The sequence below is a fragment of the Cygnus olor genome, chromosome 1 (assembly GCF_009769625.2).
Source record: "Cygnus olor isolate bCygOlo1 chromosome 1, bCygOlo1.pri.v2, whole genome shotgun sequence".
Lineage (NCBI taxonomy): Eukaryota > Metazoa > Chordata > Aves > Anseriformes > Anatidae > Cygnus > Cygnus olor.
Genome location: NC_049169.1, coordinates 84,914,382 through 84,933,274, shown reverse-complemented (window position 1 = coordinate 84,933,274; position 18,893 = coordinate 84,914,382). Strand labels below are relative to the sequence as shown.

Genomic DNA, 18,893 nt, shown 5'->3' with positions numbered 1-18,893 from the left:
GAAGTTCCTTTGCTCTGGAACAGGGTAGTCCTGAGCTAGCAAGCAGAATTCCCATAAGAAATAGGTAGTGTGATTCTCCTTCACTTTTAGAAAATAGTTTTTTTCTACTTTTTTCCCCCTGAAGTCCTATGCCTGGCTGGAATAGTTGGGATAAGGGCCTGAAAGGAGTTCCTGAACCATGGAGGAATATGCCCTCCATTAGCTTTAACAGGGAAAAAAATTAAATATCCCAAATGCAGTGTCTTCTATGTCTGCAAGAGTTTAAGTGCTTCCCAAGTTAACCAGAGTTTTGAGGTATGAATGCCTCTTCTCTTAAAAAAAGAGGTTTCCTGAGCAAATGCTAGCTCTAACAACTCAGATCTGCTGGTGAGAGATTTGTTTGCAAGTCATTTGTCATTTTATTCTTCACTTTTCCTGCAGACTACATCCAGTTAGGCTAGGCTGTTAGCTCAACTGTGCTTCTGCTCCCCCTGCCTTATTCTGCTTTCTTCCTCTGCCCTCTACACTATTTCCCTCCCTGCTGCTACCTGGGCACAGCCTCCATCCCTCCCTCCTTCCAAAAAAACATCCTCTCAACACAGGGCACTGCAGCCAGGCCAGAGCTAGCACCAGGCACCTGCCTCCCGCTCCTGCCTCTTCCCAAAATACACAGCATAGAGTGAACAAATAAAAGCAATATCCTCCCTCATAGTCCCAAATAGATTGTGAACAAGCAAAAGATAAAAGATTTTGAGCAGATACCCCTGAATTAAGAAGTAAATATTACCCAGAAAAAGATAAGCTTCAGCTCTTAAATCACTTAATGCCTCCCCTGAAGTCACAGATCTACCACAGGCCAGGGAAGTCAAATCCAGTCTGTTTCAAAAGATGAAGGCAAGGAGGAGCACTGCAGGCAGGACTCAGCTTTCCATCATGCCCTTTTATCTCCAGCAATCCTTGTTTCTCATCTGACACATCTCTGCTGTAGTCTGCAGTGCTTTTAATATCAGAGATACATGCAGAAATTTTCAGTGTCAAACCCACAGCAACAAAGAGTTCCAACAATTTTTGTGAAATACATATTTTCCCCCTGCCTGGTCAAACTCTTTAGCAGTATCAGTTAAATAGAGCTGCATAAATCCAATATAAATCAACTGTTTTGCTGTTCTTCAGCTTGGAACTCTTAAGTGTCATTATGCTCTCATACTGCTCTAACTCAGCCAAGCAGCAAGTGGTATCTGCTAATAAAATGGTCTGTGAGGTGCTCAGAGTATCTCTGGATAACCAAGAGCAAGAACAGTTGCATCCCTCCTTTTGGCAAACTGTCAGCTAGGCAAGATACTTAGACTAACCAAGCAATGTATACTAACACCACATGCTCTAGAGTATTCATAATCATGCAAATATCTTTGGCCCATTGACTGAGTTTCTGCAAATGAACAATTAGGTTCTCCTCTATAAATTTTAATAAGCATAGGGCAAACCATCTCCGCTGTAGCTGTTAGCTTTCTCCTCATCTCATTATTACACAAAAATCCACTTGGCATTTGTCAGCTTTCTCTGTATATCTTCAGAAGAAAATTGGTCTCAGTATTCAGCAACTTCCTTTAATACTTTTTCATAAACAAAAACATGTATTCACTACTCCTCGGATTTCTCTGTGACTAGACAAGAAAAGTTTCACTTGGCAATCGTCACACTTCAGAGTATTTTCATAAGCCAATCACCCACTATTCATAAGTTTTATGTGGATCTACTATAAAAAGGAAGTGCTTGCTTAACTTTTCAACACACAGATGAAACTTCATTACAGGTCCAAGGATGAGCAACTCTAAATGCATAAACTCATCACCAATTAGCATTATGGGGAGATTTTCTGTATTTTGAAAACACAATTTATGCAAATAGCTAGGGGAAACTTCCCTGTGATTATTAATTATAGTGGGTAACTAAGACTATTAATCTTACTGACTTTTTCATATTAATTCACTTCAACTACTTGGAAATATTTGGAAATAAGTATGGTTTTTTTGGACAATTCTTGTTCCAGCCTTGACCAAGAAATCCCTTTTCAGATGAACAGTTAGAGCATGGAAAGTGCATTCTCTATAACCAGTACAAACCACATGTAAAAGAACCCAGTTCAAGTGTCTGGATTAAAGACAACCGCAGTAATTCAAATTGCACCTGTAGCATGGCAGTAGGAGCTTCTTCACTGATCTCACATACATGCTTTCCAGCTCAGCTGATGTCAGGACATACAAAAGTGAGAGGCAACAAGGCAGAAAAGAATGCCTTATTTTTGTTGGGGGTGGAGAGCACTTGCTTAAGTACATTATAGTGTGCCTTCAGGCCTATTGCTGCTGCACTGGCTTGAGGTTCCCAGTATTATGACAATGACTGTCACAGAACCCTGCTGTCAGTTTCAAGGGGCCCACCACCGGCTTATTTTATATATTTAAAGGACTACTCCAACACAAAATCAAATTTTTTTTTGCCATCTGCATGTCTCAAGTATTTTGCATCTGATCCATGACGTTTTCATACAAGCCTTGTACTTCTGTAATGCACAGCACCTTCCAAAAGTGCACAAAGCACTGTCACAAGCAGCTGTTTCCTTCCTGCAGCTCCCCAAGAGAGCCCTGAACGTGGATTTTATTAGCTGGCTCAAAATGCAATAGGCCAGGTGCGGAGAGAATATGACAGCAGACACTCACTAATTTAGAGAAACAAACAAGAAAAAAAGTCTGTGATAATGCAGGCTTTTTTTTTTTTGCTGCTGCTCTACAGGTAGGAGGGGTGGCAGAGACGCATAGCTGCGATTCCAACATTCACTAAGGGGACCAGGAAGCAAGTTTAGGCACTGGACCAAGACTGGCTGTTGCCTAGTTCTTTTCCCTGACCCTGTTTTGACTGCTCTACAACCCTTCTCCACCACAGTGCCTGAGCCCATTTAGAGATATAGCTCACTCCAGAGAGGACAGATGAGACTTCTCAGGATTTGGATTATGTCTAAACAATTGTTTATTACTAACCAGGTTTGTGGTAAAGGACAATCACTCTGCTAGGCTGCGACAAAGTCTTTGACATAGTCTAAAGTATTTTGAACTGAGGAAGGCACCTAAAGTATTTTATAACAGAGCAGTTTTGGAGACCCAAAGGAATCCCAAGTTCAAGGACTGCTTAAGTATAGATTTCTTAAGTGCAGATTTGGCCCATCTGCTCATTCAGTCTAGACATGAACTGGTGCATACTACAGGGCCTTCAGGTGAGGGCCTAGTCCCTCTTACTCAGAGCTGTAGATGTACACTCATATACCATCAGAATGATGGTGATTATTCACCTCTAGATGTGCCTCATGCTTTACAGACATATATTAAGCCTAAGCCCCTTCTCTAAGGGCTTGTATCCTGAAATGCATTTAAAGTTTTGATATAGAATCCAAATGACCCTGAGGCTATTTAATTTTCCTTTCAAGGTGTTGTGGATTTATACTTAGGCCCCTTCTCAAAAGGCCATTTTTGACCCAATGGCCCATGATGGTTTCTTCAAAGCAAGCTACAGTCCATCAGTCAACTTCTGTTTACTTCACAGATCATTGATACAATGGAATTTAACAGCTGCTCAGGAGCTATTATAGTCTCTCATGTCAATCTGGTTGTCAAGAGTGTACAACAAATGTCAAAAGTCTTCAAGAATAATTTTAATTGATATTTACTGACCATACACAAGATGTAAGCCTTTATGCCCTAGCTTTTTCTCCAAAGGGTAAAGCCAAAATACCCTACAACCTGAGAATTAGAGCTGCCAGAACAAATTGGTCAACACAGTATTCATCAGATATATCTTTAAGCTGTAGGAGCTTAACAACACGTTTACTCAATAAATCCCTGCTCTTCGTTTCACTTCTAGAAAACTAGCTAAACTTCAACAAGTTAAAAAGGGAATGCTTTTTATTAAGACTTCACATCTCCTATAGGTCTTTTTTTTTTTTTTTTTTACAATCAGTACTTAAAATTCTATGCTCAAAATGTCACGAATGCATCAAGTTTCAAGAACGGAAAGTCAGGTTATATAGACGGACCAATATTTATAGGCAGACAAAATAGTTTGTGAGGCCAGATCATGTATTTATTCAAAGCAGGAAATACAAATAAGTAGAGAAAAAGAAACAGTAAAAGTCAAAAGAAAGTAGAAAGAAGTCACTGAAGATCCCAAAACACAGCCCTGAAATCCAGCCCTCAAAAGTCATCCAAATATGCAGGTCTCTATATTAGAGTAATTAAGATCATGCTTTTTAAATTTCTTGAACTCTAATTTTAGATATAACATACAATATTGATAAAGCAACAGCTCTGTTTGAGGATGACCCTTGCCAAGTGACTGAGCAGCCTCCTATGCTGCAAAGAAAACAGCCACTGTCCTACATGCCCACGCTGCCTCTGTCCCTTTTTCCTCTGCAGATAGAAACCTTCCCCTGCATTTTCTGCCATGGCTTTGCACATCCACCCTGCCACCACCTGAGATGAGGATGGGTCACCTGTGCTCTCTCTGCTACTGGTGCAAAGAAAGTAAGTACTGTGGGTGCTGAGCAGGCCAAAGAAAAGCAGGAAGATAGGTCCCTGTGGAAGAGGCAAGGGGGTGATGCAGTCCCAAGTAAGCATCGCTGACAAAGACCAGTCTGGAATGAAGACTATTCTCACAACAATGCACATAGGACAAGAAGAACGAAATTTGCAAGTTTCTGCTCAAAGCCAGATCAGTGGTGGTTCAGAGAGACACAGAAAGGCTGAACATGGAAATACGAGGCAGCAGCTATCTTCCTCTTTTGGTATTAGCAATCAATTTTGTTTATGTTGGTAAGAAGCCTTAAAAAAAAAGTAACCTCTGTTTTCTTTAATAAAAAAGGAAATGGGCAGAGATGCACTAGGTTAGTAGATAAAACATGAGAGAAATGCTTCTGTGGCCTACTTTCCAAAGGTAAAAATAAAGAAGTCTGCTGTTTGACTAAAAAGTGTCCTAAACACTAGGCTCTTAGCAAGGAGCAGGTTGAACCTTAGACACCAGCTGAAATGTAGTACTTGGAATCAAGGACTGGGAGGGTTACAAATAAGCAGTACTCTGTCCTCTAATGCTTGTAAGTGAGGACACTTGAGCATGTATGGGTAAGACCATGTGTAGTTTGCAGTGGATGGAGAGGAAAGACTATAATAATTTATTACAATATTTCCTCAAAACACTTATTTCATATAATATACATCAAACTGCAATCAGACTCTGACCAGGAACCTAGGTATTTCCACATCCAGGAAACTTTCCCAGACTGACAGGGCTTCTCCCCCCCCCACACCATCCTATAGGATTTTGGAGTCACGTGGAAAAGAACTTGAAAGGAAGAGCTAGGATTAGAGCTGCATTCAGGTAGAGGGGTAGACAGTTTTCATTTCATCAGACAAATAACAATGAATGCTAGGGAGTGATAAAATTCTTTTCTTCCACATCACCTTCTAGCAAATGCCTTTTAGAAGAGTGCTGTTAGTTGAGGGTTGTAAACTAAAGGTTTGAGGAAGTGGGACTTAGTGTTCTGCATACAGATTATCACCCTTGCTCCCTCAGGTACATATGTAGCACAGAAGAGCTGGGCATAAAGCTTGCTCATGTCATCTGAGGTTTCTATTTGCTAGTAAAAGGCAGTTATATGTCCAACATGCCGATTTTAAGAGGCTCCAGGATGCATAGCTAGTTCTGTACACCCTAATCATTTAGCCCTCAGCTCATTTGTGGAGTAAAAATTATTGGGAATTCACGTCATTGCTGGGAGATACGATCCCCTGAAGAGAAACTGAAGATTAATCAGGTAGTTAGGGCAATTTATTGTGATGGAACTGCACGCTCAGTCAACATTGTCAAGAGGAGAACTTAGTCTCAGAATAATTACATGAATAAGGCTAAGAGAGAAAGGAAAGAGGAAACTTTCCAGATTAGGAAGGTCAGATATGGAATACATGGCTCGAAAAGATCACTGTGGAACTCTTGATACACAGAAGTTAACTAAAATTTGAACAAAATTCTTGAAGCCACCGTTTTTCTAGTTTCAAGGTCTGAGTAGACTAGCCCTCGCATTCAGAGGAAAGAAAACGGGACTGTGTCTGAGCATCCATTTAGGACTAGGAAAGAACATCAAACTGCTTCAAGGCATGTCACTTAAAAATAAAATCAGATTTTTAAAATCCTGTGGGTTTCTAGAAGTTTCTAGTGTGCTTTTTCATGTAATTAGATTGCCACAGATGCGTTACAAAGCTGTTGAGCTACATTAATTGACCTGTTTTCTTTTCCAAAGTCAGAAAAGCCTCATACGTAAACTTCTCATAAATACATTTACTGTGTTGTTCCAAGAAGTGAGACTGTATCAAGAAAATGCATCTCCTTAAAGCTTTCAACTGCTCTTCAAGCTTATTCCCACATAGAGAAGTCTCAACCATATCTAGACATGAAAGTACTTTCTGAAACACAGAAGTGAATGAAAATAATTGATATTTTTAATATCTCCTTGGTATTTGATATTGATGAGAAACAAGCTATAAATCAATATTCTTAATATCAAAATCTATAGATGTTAGAATAGTATAGAATATAATAGATAATCTATAGATTATAGATAATATATAATAATCTATAATAATAATTCTATACTATTCTAAAAATCTATAATATTCTATACACAGTCAAATTGAAGCACCAAATATCAGGTAGCTATTAGATCGGAGTAATCAGTAAAACATGCTAACAGAAATCACTAGAAGAATGCTGCAAAGTGTCCACTGCTTTCATCTCTGCAAAATTCAGGTCTTCAAAACAAGCCAGGCTCCCATTTTTTTGGCTAATTAGTTTCCTGGAAATGAACTTCTGTATCCCTGCTAAATTAACAGGATGTTCTCATTGGCCTATGTTTACAACCCTCTTTTCCTTGGAGAAATCCCTAAAGGAGAGGCTGCTTGGGAGTAATGCAGGGCTCTAACACCAGCCCTTTATTCTGCACTAGCCACTGAACTCAGCAGGCAGCAAATAGCCTTGATTAAGTTATTTGTATTCCTCAGAGGTTTGCTGCTGCCTGGGTTCACTCTGCAGTCCTCTAACCCCCAACAGGAACTGCTGAACAACTGAAAATAGTCCTGGCTGTTATACGTCATTAAGATATAATGATTGTCTTATGAGCACAGAACAGCAGCGTGCATTTAACTTGAGCCGCAAAGCTTTGGCCTCACTTTTCATTACACCAGTCTACCAGAAAGAGCTGAGAGGGTTTAAAGAGCTCTGATGCACAGACAGAAATCCTCAACAGGACACTGAGTCCTCAACTCCCCCAGTTTACATGCCTCTGTCACCTCCTTTTAACATGTTCTCAGCTTTTAGACATTCCTAACAATTGAAGATATTTCATTGAGGAACTGATTCATGCTGTAAAGTCTAATAAGTAACATCTGGCTGGGATGGAGGAGACGAAGCAAGAATAAGTCTCTCCCTGAACAAGCGGAGAGAGATGTGGACATTGTATACAGAGGTACAACATGAAGCATCTAAACAGCTAATTGGCACTCATAGAACTGACTTTCCAGAATACCCCACTTCTCTCATAAGGATTTCTCACCACACTCCGATGTATTTCTAGCTCACACATTTACAATAATCCTCAACCCTGTTACCCATGACAATGCATAAAACAGAAATAGCATAAGTAAATGCAACCAAGAGACTTTTTAAATAAAGCAGCAAGTAAAGAACTGCTAAGTGTTCTGATACAATAGTAGGATAAAGACAGTTCTTGTTCCTTAATTTACAGATCTAACCTGAGAGAATTTAAATTTAATCAGTAAAACAAGCAAATATGGTAAATTCTACTAAGTAGACAAGCAAGGGCATATCACTTCCATACGGTACCATATTTAACTAGCTTGAAAATATGAATCTAAAAGTGATTTCTAAAATACCTTTCCTTTTTCCTTTCGTCTTTAAGTACTATTTGATCATTATTTCCTGTTTAAACTCCAAATACATTCAGGGCAATAGCTCATTCTGTAATCAATTAAAGCAAGCTCTGGGGCACAGAGTAGGATTTTGGGACTGATAACCACAGAAAAATACATTGTTAGGTCTCCCTGCAATACTTTTCAAAAAGAGTTTTCACGTGTGTCATTAGGCTCATAATTTCTTAAACACTACAGATATTAGCATCAGCATAAAACCACTGTTCAGATATCCTCTTTTTTTCTGTCTGTTCCTTCTCTAAACTTGCTATCTTCTTTAAAGCTACGTTCTCACACTCAATTCTTCTTCCTCTTGTCAGCATGACACTTCATTCTCTTGCTTCAAATCCCTCCATATAACCTACATTTCACTAAGATTGACAGTAGCGCTCTAAATGCTGTCAGTATAGCATCCTATCTTACAATTCTACTCTTATCTTGTATATCATATTTGTCTAAAATCAAATTCTTAATTGCTTGGGGCTTAAAGTTGCCTCTCTGCCTTCTTTTATCTTAAATCATTCCCAGGTCCAAGTGCTTCCCACCCTGACTGGTTAATCCATAGGAGCTATGGTATCACTTCATGACAGCTAGAAGAACAGCTGAGGTTACCATACCAGTGAACTAGGAATCAACTGAGCACATAATATTTCAGCTCCATGTTTTCCACTCCAATGGACTGCATCACTGCCATAGAACTAGCTACATTGCATTCAGAAAGTTGCCAAGGTCAGCTCATGAGCAAGGTCAACTCATGTTGTTTCATTTTCAGAGAGATATCCTGCTAGAGTTGTGAACATACTTCATTTTCTTTATATTTTAATAAACTAACATGAAGTGACTGTAAATTATTAATCTCACATATACTATACCTAACTTTAAGGACAGTAATCTGAAAAGGAAAAGTGAGAACCATGAAGTCTCAACAAAGGAACCAAGCGTAGCACAGGAACTTAGATTGGAAAATACAAGGTGCTTTGTGATAAATAGGGAGGGAACATTAACTTCACAACAGGAGAATATGGCAAAGATTAGACATTCAAGACTAAAAGTAGTATAGTAGTACATATACTTCAGACAAAAATGGTGGAATAAAATGTTAAGCTTCTCTAATAAATAAGAAAACCTTTCTTTGGTGCTAATTATATGAACTTAATAGAACTTCTCCCTGTCAAAATATTAAAACTAACTCACCCCAGGAGTCCTGACTGTATGAAACATACATCTCTCTACTGCTTTTGAAGTATCAGTATATACCAGTAAGCTAATTGACAATTTTTTAAAATACAGAAAATATTCATAAACATAAAATGAGCCAATTTAAAACCTTGAAGGTCTTTGCTTTTTATCTCACCAACACTTCAGTGCATATCTTAAATACTGAGAGCACAGGTTTTTACAGAAGGTACCTCTAAGAAACTGTCCAAATCATTACTGCATAGAGAGTTTCTACTCCAAGGAAGAAAAAGCCATGTTACACTTGGCCATTGTTTCCATACACCAGGGTGTTGAGGGCCTCAATCTGCCTTTTTAGCAAAATAGCTGCATGCAGCTGAGGCACAGAAACAAGCAACAGCAGCCTTTAATCACACCATTTTTCTCATCCTTAAAACAGAGATTTAGGCATGTTCTAAGTTGCAATAACCACATGGCTTCCAATGTATCATGGTGGAAGAATGGCAGAGCAGGAGTGAGGCCTCTTCCTTGACCATGCTCACAACTGTGTGCCTCCTGCGTGAACTGCAGAAGAAGCAAGGACTGAAGCTCTCATATCAGCACTGAGGGGACCACCAGGCCAGATAGCTGTGGGCATTTCGTGACACTTAAGTGACACAGGTAAAAATGGGAGCCAAGACTTTTTTTTTTAAGGTATTCATAAATTGGGATTCATAAGAAAGAAGCTATTGTCTTTCATCAAGGAAAAAATACATACCTAAATATATATTTGAAACTAAATACCACCATTTTTTTTGGCTAAAAGGCACAGGAGAGGCAATAAAAATATGAAGAGACAATTGAGGCATGCTATTTGGAGAGCAATTGGAACATTTTGCGTAGTAGTGAGAATCACCTCTTCAAACAAACTAGCACAAGGAATCAGCAGCCCACTGTCAAACAGATACACCCATTTCCTGCTTGATGGTCAGCTTGCACAGTCTCACATCAGACAATATTTGAAGCCCCAGCCCTCAATAACTTTAAGCTCTAAATTCCAGACACACCCACAACCACACTTGAACAAAGATCCTCCTCTCTGTTGTGGCTGAGCATTCACCTGCAAATTTCAAACGCAAAGTATAGGGATAAATAAAAGCCTTTCATCACCTTCCTAGGAAACCCAACACTAGAAAGGGATGCTTTAAGAAGCATGTAAAGCATGGATCAATATTTGCAGTTTTATATGCCCTTTTGGATTATCTCACTTTCCTGTACTTGTTTGCCCTCTTTAATCACCTAGCCTAAGCAAAGGTCCATTTCTACAACACAGAGGCTTCAGCTCCTCACTGTTTTGGGGAGTTATGAATCTGCAAATCAGTTTTAATTGAAATACTATGGCATAGCATAGAGGTTAGAACAAGCTAATCAAGGCACTACATCTGAGATGAAAAGTCACTGATCCTAAAAGAGAAAGTCACGAAAGTTATGGTTTAACATTCTTTGATCTGTGTGCAACTTCGCTATTTAATTTGCTTCAGCTTGAAGAAGGTGGACAAGGAAGAGAAGGTTTTACAAGAGAAATGATTTCACATTAATCCAGCTTCATTTGAGACTTCTGAAAAGCATTAACTTCTATGCTATAGATCTGTCTCTTTTAGAATTTCCCCACACTCATATGGTTTAACACAAAAACAAAAATAAGATATTTTATATTGACGTGGCCCTTGAATCACTTAGATCATGTTATACAGGAGATGTGTCTCACCAAAGATGACAGTCTTGAATAAGATTACTAATTAAAAACCTACAATTGTAAAATTTACAGCTAAAGTTAGCCCTGTAGTTAAGACTTCTGAGAGGAATAAAGTATGAGACATGGACTGCTATGGAACAGCAGTAACACAACTCCTTGAGACATATTGCAGACATTGCATGATAAATCTGGATAATACGTAACACTCTCCAGAGTATTTTCAATGCCATATCAAGCAAAAGAACAGACAGTAGCTTTACAAATACCCTGCAGCTCAGAAGGATTCAGACATCTGTCTGTGAAGACACTGGCATGACTCCATTCTATTCTTTGCGCCCAAACCCATGCCACACAGCTTCAGGACCAACGGAGGGATTTGAGATTGAGACCAAGGTCCCTCCAGCTTCTCCAGCAGACCGCCTTCTTACTCAGAGACCCTGGCAACAGCCTCCTTTCTCATTGCTTTGCCACTCACCCTGAGCACTGGTCAGCATGACACACTGGGCCAGCTTTCTGCCCAAGGGACTTCTCCAAGTTACCGCATGTGCCTTTCCTGTCAGGTTTCCTACCTTCCAGAAACAGTATTTGTGCTTTCTCCCAGGCAGTTTCCTTCAATTGGGCTGACTCATTCCTCAGGGTGTTTGGGAGGCATTAGCTGTGCTGCACCAACTGGCCACCACACCACTGTGGGGTGCTGACTCTGACACTGTCCCACCATCACATATCACCTGACCCCAGGGTACTGCAGAAGCAGTAACTGTGCAGCTGGAGTGCTTCACACTCTTGTGCTATGCGTCTTTACAGAGGACATGACTAATCCAATCCTTTTAACAGGAAAAGATGTAGAAAGAGCACAGGCCAGCACAAATATTAGGGAGGTATAACCTCCCAAAGCCCCTTGATCCCTTTCCCTCCTTCAGCCTTCCCAATAGAGCACACCATGAGGTGCTTTATGTGCAGGGTTTTTTTTTTTGTTGTTGTTGTTCCCCCCCAGCCTCACCAAAGAGCTGGTGAAAGCCAGCCCCATGGTCACATTAGAGGTCCCAGAGTACCTCTCGTTAGAGGAGAATAAGGACTTTTTGTGCTTTCTTCAGCCAAGCGCTCTTCTCCCAGGGCAATGCACGAAGTACCTGCCAGCTGTCTTCCATCTAACAGGGGAAGCTCAATGCTTTTTCCATAATGAATGCCACCATATACATCTAAGCTATTAACTAAAAGATAAACAGACACTTCTTTGATGAAAAGATGCAACTCTGTGAGGTAGAAATGGGTTAATAAATGTGAAAATGAACCTTCCAAGGATAATGTGCCAGTGTCAAGCAGCAAAGCAGCTGAAGCACAGTTCTGACATCTCCTCAGGACGCATGATATTCTCATAAAATCTGAGCAGGGGAGAAACATTTGATGTCTGGCCCTACCATTTATATTTTTAGAAGGCTACACAACAATACTCTGACACCCCCTGAGGTAGCTAATGGTTCAACAGCCCTGTACAGAGAGGTTCTGCCTCCTTTCTAAGGCATACAAATCCATAAACCTTCACTGACCTGTAGTGTCAGTATGTTCCTGCCTGCAGCCCTTTTTTTCTGCTGCGTTAAAAAGCCTGATGAGACTGCTTATTGAATTTCTTCCTTTCAGCATCAAAAGATACTGGCCATGCTCTCCAATTATTTAATAGATTCTGCTACAGTGGAGATCACTGATTCATTTTCACTAGAGATATCCAGTCATTGTAAAGAGCAATTATATATAATATCATCCTAGCAGTTCTCAAATGTTCTTTTATCAGACACACAGTCCAGTGATTACAGAGACAGCCAATGATCTGATATTGATAATAAAACTTAATGTCTTTGGTGTTAGTTTTACCAAAATGAAGTGGGACTGTTGGGGTTGCATTTTGTTTTGATTTATATTTATTCCATGGTCATTCCTTTAAAGCCTCACAAAATGGTGTCTCCGATTATTTTTTTTTTTTTTTTTGCTGTTCAGCAGTGCTGTCTAGAGGAACAACACAGGAAAAGGGAAGTTGCTGAGCTCTAAAGCCAGCTCTGTCACTGGGCAGCCTCGAGCAAGGCGTTTTGTCTCAGTCTTTCCATCTGTAAAATGTGGAGCATAAAACTTTCCTACTTAACAGCACACAAGGGGCAAAGATCAATTTGTTAATGGCTGAGCATTAGCACTGTGCAGAGTCCTTTGAACATACATGTCCTAAAAATACTAAACCTTTTTGCCCTTATTCACAGATTACTTTACAGATCCACAGACTAAAGCATTCATTTTCTAAAACTTTCCCTGATATAAAAATTCATCAGGAGCTATTTACTGAGGCACGTCTCTCAATGGCTCCAAAGTGGCAAGTACAAGTAAAAAAAAAAAAAAAAAAACTTTTCCTAACCCTTCATTTGACAACTGTGATATAACTAAAAGCCAAAATAGACTCATGAGGTTCACAGGGCTTGCTTGACCTGAAAGCACAAGTTGTGAAGAGCAAGATGAGAGTATCCACCTTCCACAGACTGTTCTTGAATCCAGCCCACTGACAAAGGCTGCAGCAATGCTGGATCACATCCCAGCAGCATTTGGCTATTTGCCTGATGTGTAGTACACTAGCATGGTTCCTGCTCGACCAGGGACTAGAGCCACCAGATCCTGCTCATAGCATGTACACAGGTGAACCCTAGGGGCTATATGGATGACATATGGATACAACAAATCCACCTAGAGCATGTCAACTAACTGCCTAGGGCATGCACTCTTCCTTCCCTGGGACTGGGAGCTGCTGGACATACCTCTCCAAGATTCCCCAGACAGAAGCCTTAAGGAGTCAAGATTTGGTAACTGGAAGGCACCAAGTACAGACTTTAGTGGGGAATAACAAGCCATTGCTCCTCTGGAAAGAGTATGGGGTGGGTGGTCACCTTTAGTCAGTCACATTAGTTCAGATAACTGCACTCAGGCTGGAGCCCCAGAGTACCACAGTCTGCACATCAAGTTATCCTCTGATCTTCATGCTGAGGCAGGTCAGATCTCTCATGAAGCCAGATAGCCTGGGCGCAGTGGATGTGGTTCAGCTCATACTTTTGTCCTGCCTCTAATAGCAGCAAGGCTACAGGGAGATGTTCAGGAGCACAACATGGCTCTGCAGGCTCAGTACCAAATTCAATGACTTCCACAAAGGAGGCACTAGGTGTAACCAAAACACCAGTGCCAGTGGTAGGACACTGCATGAGGCCATGGCTAGGGGCTCAGGGAGTTGAGGGAGGCTGCAGTGCTGCCAGCTGCAGCATCCCCCAGCTGCCATTTCAGCTCTGTATCACCCCAGTTCTGGCAAAGTAACCAACATCACTTACCTACTGCTATCTACTGCTCAAGTTCTGCCACTTAACTGGAATTCATACCCTGCAAAAGCAAGAACCTGCAGCTAACATATTCAGCATTAACCAGCCTAATCTGTGCTGGTTTTCATGGTGCCTATTCCCTGCTCCTCCCCAGTCACACACAAGCCCTCTTGGTGGGCACCGTGGAGCACAAATGGAGCAACCACAGCAGCTGCAAGGGCAGCTGGGGAGCAGGCAGGGGAAGGAGTTGTGCTTGTCCACATGGTCTCTCTACTTCATATTTAACTCCACAGCCATTTTTTCCATGCCAGGCAGCTGTGAGGCTCTGTTAATACACCACCTGAAATCTATTTTCATCTAACATTCAGAACATGACTGTAAGTGGTTTATTGTTGTCATAACTTTAGATTGTCATACCTTTAGATTACTTTAAGTTTAGGAGCACTGCCTTTCTCCTCTTCATTTTTCCTGGCAATACACACTGCTTCTCTTCCCTGTAAGGTGAAAGATGTATAGACTGCTAGTTGTCAGTGCTTGCAAGTAGCCATTTAAAAGCAGATATTTTTTGTCAGCATTTTTATTTGTGAAGCTGCTATGACAGATTTGGAAATTGAAGCCCTTGATTTATCTCCAGACTGAAAACTAGACAGAGGCAAGGACACTGTGAAACTTAGGAACGAAATTACAAGCATGTCATTACCTCCTTTAATCTGCTCTTGTTTCTGTGAAATTGCTCCAGACGACCCCAAAAATCCATGCACTTTTACAACAGAAAAAAAAATCTTTTCAAGCTATTTTCCACTCATATTATTTGAGGCTACTCACTGTTAACTTATGTAAAAACAAAGGTCAGTAAATATACTGCTTTTTAACATGTGTAGGGAGCTAAGCCAAAAAGACGATCAACATAAAAAGCAGCTGCATCTACATAAACACACTTGGTTTCCCCCCCCCCCTTTTTTTTTTTTAAATCTTGTTTGACTCACAGGAGAAAGACTGTTTGATAGCAAGTCAGACTTGCACTCAGTTCAGGCTGCATTTGGCATAACGCAACATAACATCTGGCACATTGAAGCCATGACTGACAGACTCCGATCAGGATTCGCGTGATGGGAGTAGCAGGGGTTATTGCAAAGCAGAAACAAGAGGCATCGGAGGAGCTATAGTGAGAAAGTGGCAAAAAGCCCAACTCCCCTTTGCCTGCTCAAGCCATTTCTGTTAGCTCTTCCTTTTCCACTGCACTATAAACCTACACAGAAATTAGAAGAATTACTAAGTATATTAGTTTGTGTTGTTACCCATGTGACAACATCCATGGATTACTGGAAAAGATCTACTGTGATGAGAATGGCTTGAAGGGGGGTGCACATGGCTACATAAAGTACTGTCCCTTTCCTGAGCCAGCCCCCATGTAGATGCTGGCACTGGTGGCAACTCCTAGGAGAGCCGTGCCAAGTGGAAAATTGCACTGCTTTAGCTGGGTGTATAAAATTCCCTTCCCAGCAAGAAGTACTCTGGTCACCCTTAAGCTATTCAGCTCTGAGATGGCCATCAGATGCCAAGAGAATGGATGGCCTCATGCTTCGTGCATTTTGCCAAGATGCAGGAACAGTGACAGACCTCATTTTGTCTCAAAATCAAAGAGTAAACAGCAGCAACGGTGCCTCACATAAGTCTAACTGGGTAAAGAACTGGCATGCTGTGGAGGAGATCTTATTTCACCTCAGATCTGGGAGGTCAGTCCACCTGGGGCAATTCAGAGCCCACAGCTTGCAGCACCCGTGCAGCCAGCACATAACTGAAACAAAAGCAGTCCAGAGTAGTAGGAGGAGTGCTTTCCCCCCTCCTTTTTCAGGTGATTTGACTTTGCAGAAGAAAGAATAGGTCCCTAGCTGTTAACCTGAAGTTATTCTCATCATCATTGACCCAGTGAAGTTGCAATCTTATTTATCCAAGAGCTGACAGCAGTGACAAACAGACCCTGAAGCAAATGTGGGTGTCTGTGGAGCCATACCACTTTACAGGAGAGTACTCGTGCCAGAACCAAGAAGACTGACACTGGGGAACATGCAACCCCATTACCCTTCCTGGTAAATCTGCTGTCTGACCTGCTTTCTGGAAGAGGTTCAGGTAGAAGGCTCCAGTACTGAGCCCAAATGAATTGTTGATTTATTATCGGCTCAGCTAATTAGGCAAAGCTCCAGAGAAGGGTGGAAGTTCAGACATATCCCTTTTAAAAGCATTTCCTGCTATCTAACTCACCACACTGATTTTTTCAAATGCGCCTGTTGTCAGAGGGCTGAGGACTATGTCCCAGGCACCCAGATCCACCCAACTGGCACTAGCCTAGAGCTCTAGAGGTCTCTCTGGCACCAAACATTACATCAACACATCCCTTTAGTCTTTACATCCTTTTACCAGTCCATCCCTTCAGACTCCTTTCTGTAACATGAAAACACTACCCAACCCTTCACACAGGCCTCCTTTGAAAATAAAAAGAGTAATCTGTGAGAAAATTTGGATTCTGCACCAAGCTGAGGTTAGCTATACTCACTGTCACGCTGCAGTTGTCTGTCTTCAGAGGTATGATCACAGAGTGCTGGAAGTGGGACTAGAGCCCATTAGTCAAGAAGGCCAAGACTCAACAACAACAACACGCTGATGATACACTACTGATGTAGAAATAAAAAAAAGACACATGCCTGAATGAGGCACAAAGAAACAAAAACATGCAGAAAACTGCAATGAGGAGAACCTTAAAAAGAGAAGGCTTCATGCATAAGCATGAAATAAATAACTACCACCTCCTCCCCTTCCTCTCTTTGCCCCCATGTCTCCCAAGTAAGCCAGCTGCAAAGGACAGCAGCTGCGGTCAATAACAGTCAATGCCACAGCAAAGGCAAGGCCATGTGTCCCCACCTGAGAAGCCAATCAGCCAAATGAGAAAGTGACACACAAAACCTGTGTAGAAAAGCAGGGAAAGGGAAGGACCAGGCATTACCAGAGAAAAGAAATGGTGCCCAAATTGTGACTTCCTCTCTTTAAAAAAGTATTATTGCTATCAGAAGGTGAAGCTGCTTTGAAGAATTCAAATCTGTGATGGAATCATCACAAGAAAAAAAAAAAGAAAAGTTCATCACCAAGGATTAATGAAACTCCCATTGTCATTAGCCAATTGGGCCATCTTAATGATGTTTGCTATTATTAGGTACTTAGGTTGGAAGTTGCCTTCCTGCATAAAATTGGTCTTTATGATGAATGAATCAATTTGCTTCATAACTTGACCATAACAATGTAGAATTCTAGCTGTAAATTACCATTTTAATCTTTCATTTATGGCATAAATACTCTTTATTGCACAATATTCATAGTCTTGCATATTAACTATGTAGTGGAATTTCACTACAGGCAGATAATTTCTTCATTTATATGGTATTTTGTATTATTTGGGAACAGGTAAATTTAAAACACATTATTACATAGCCTCCACTTTGGAAAAGATCATTTGAGATAAATACCTCAGAGTATAATTTCAGTACCTAGTGTTAAAATTAAGTCTTCATCCACTTGTATGGATTATGAGCAGAGCAGAACCATTCTCATGTCAGTGAGATGAGAATCATGTCCACAGTATAGAAAGATCACTTAATCTGATTTATTTATTTATTTATTTTTGTTGTTCTAGAACTTATGATTGACAGAGTGCCTTATTAGACTTTTTTCCTTAAAGAATATCAAATGAAATTAATCATAGCCTAGAGGAGACAGTTCGAAACCTGCGAAGAATTATATTTGTCAGTGCAAGCTTTACAACTCACTTGGACTAATTTGCTACTGGCAAATATATCACTGTCATACACTTCTGTAAACTTCGCATTTGCAGTCTTTTGAACTAACCATACAAGCTGAAGCACTGGTTTTAAACTCTAAGAGACTGATAGAAGTGTTGATGCAAGGTCTCTAACTCTGCAGTAGCTCCAGTAAAGATGTATTGTTATATTCCCACGTCTTCTAGTAATACTTACTGTTTCACCCATATCAGAAACACGGAAAGAATGGGGAAAAAATAGAAATTGACTATTTCTAAATAAAGCAGTGAGCAGCTGAAGTGAAAAACAAACAAACAAACAAAAAAACACAGAGGAAATGAAATCTGTACAGAAAAACATGTATTGTGCAACTAGGTTGTATATTAGCATCATGCAGCACCTTTAACATCTTTATTTATTTATATTATATATTTATATATTTATATATATATATATATATAAAAATAAATATATATATAAATATATACATAAAATATATAATATATAAATAATAAATAAAATAAATAAAATAATAAAAATGTATAAATAAAATAATAAAATATAATATATATATATTTATATTTTTTATCTATATATTTATTATTGTTATTAATTGGTTTGCACATTACTTCATCTTTCTTGGATGGATAAAGAGGGTTGCGTTATGATACACTGAGACTATCCAAACCTTTTATAACAGAAAAGCAAAAGTTAGAAGAAAGTCTCCAGCAGTTTTTTGTCATTTCAATACCTGTCACTACTGTCAGTTCCCTCCAAGTTATTGATTTCTGTTTGAAACAAATAACAGGAACAATATCTATGCTATTAA

The 18,893-nt window shown here is 40.1% G+C and overlaps 1 long non-coding RNA gene across 1 annotated transcript in view; it reads right to left on the bottom strand.

Moving 5' to 3' along the window:
* The window catches only part of LOC121074515, a 65,598-nt gene extending 48,599 nt beyond the window's left edge, over positions 1-16,999 (bottom strand). Inside the window, exons 1-2 of the long non-coding RNA XR_005822396.1 lie at positions 16,810-16,999; positions 14,673-14,749 (exon numbers count right to left, since the gene is read on the bottom strand). This is a non-coding gene — a long non-coding RNA (uncharacterized LOC121074515). The remainder of the gene's footprint in view (positions 1-14,672; positions 14,750-16,809) is intronic.
* Between the last annotated feature and the right edge of the window lie 1,894 nt (positions 17,000-18,893).